This window comes from Mus caroli, unplaced genomic scaffold, assembly GCF_978045245.1.
Source record: "Mus caroli unplaced genomic scaffold, Mus_caroli_1 scaffold_13, whole genome shotgun sequence".
NCBI classification, from domain to species: domain Eukaryota; kingdom Metazoa; phylum Chordata; class Mammalia; order Rodentia; family Muridae; genus Mus; species Mus caroli.
In genome coordinates, this window is record NW_028227268.1 from 20,158,027 (window position 1) to 20,159,378 (window position 1,352).

The window sequence follows — 1,352 nt, forward strand, 5'->3', positions numbered from 1 at the left end:
CAAAGTGTGGGCCGTCGTGTTGTCTCTGTCCAGAAGCACTTTGCCCAGGGATTGGGACAGGTCATAGCTGATCAGAGTCTCGCCTCTGATGAGTCGCCGGCGTATGTAGTTTGTTTTTTCAGTGCTGGTTGTGATGTGGAGGTTGTTTTGTGTGTTACCTTCCTAAATACACCAAGCTGACGACATAGCAATCTTAGTCCCATTTTACAGTTGTGGGAAAAAAAATGAGACCCAGACACTTTAAAGCATGTGTCCAAGTTTATAAACAGCTGAAAAATAGCTCAAGGCTGTGAGGTGTGTCTGTAGGTAAAAGGGCCTGACATGTAAGAGTGAGGCCCTGAGTTCAAATCCCCAGGACCCACATAAAAGCCTCATTTGTGGTATGTTCACATTCCTAGCACTTCAAACAGGACATAGAAAGGCAGGAGAGTCCCTAGAAACTTTTCCACTGCTTAGTCTACGTTTACATATGTGTCCACAGACATTGCGCACTTCTGTACCGGCACATGCATGATGGTACACCTGTGTATATTTGAGCCTCACGTGAGATCTTTCGCACAGGAGATATCCCAAACCACTAGGCTATACTGCCTCATGCTTTTGTGGTTACGTAATGGGGGCTCCCTAATGAAACAACTGACTTGTGAGGAAGTACATTCATGGCTAAAATTAATAGTGTGCAGTGTGCTTACAACCTCTGGGAACAAAAAGATGCACTTTATACATGTGTAGGGCACCTTACCCCTCAAACAGGCCAGGCCGACAGTGAAGCACCAGGCAGGCCATTTGCTGTCCATCTACAAAATTCCAGCTAGATTAAAAAAAAAATTATTTATTTATTTATTTATGATGGTTGTGAGCCATCATGTGGTTGCTGGGAATGAAGGTTGCTCACTCCGACCTAAAGATTTATTTATTATTATATCTAAGCTGTCTTCAATCAGCACCAGAAGAGGGCATTAGATCTCATTACAGATGGTTGTGTTGCTGGGATTTGAACTCAGGACCTTCGGAAGAGCAGTGCTCTTAACCGCTGAGCCATCTCTCCAGCATTGCCCCCCACCACCACCACCCCCCCCCCCCGGCCCCCAGCTAGAGTTCTTGCACAAGAACTCTTACAGCTCTTTGGCTCAGCATCACCCAGGATCTCATTTGTTAGGACTTTCCTGCAAAAGGGCGGGTCCTTGTTGGATTTTTTTTTTTTATCAAGTGAAACTATCCTCCCCCCCTCCACCCCCCCCCCCAGGCAGCTGCCTCATGAAGGGTGAATGGAAAACCAGGAGCTGGAATCCACTTCCAGGTGGAGGAGAGTTTAGAAAGGAGCTCATTCTTGGGCCTCTCACGACGTGGTG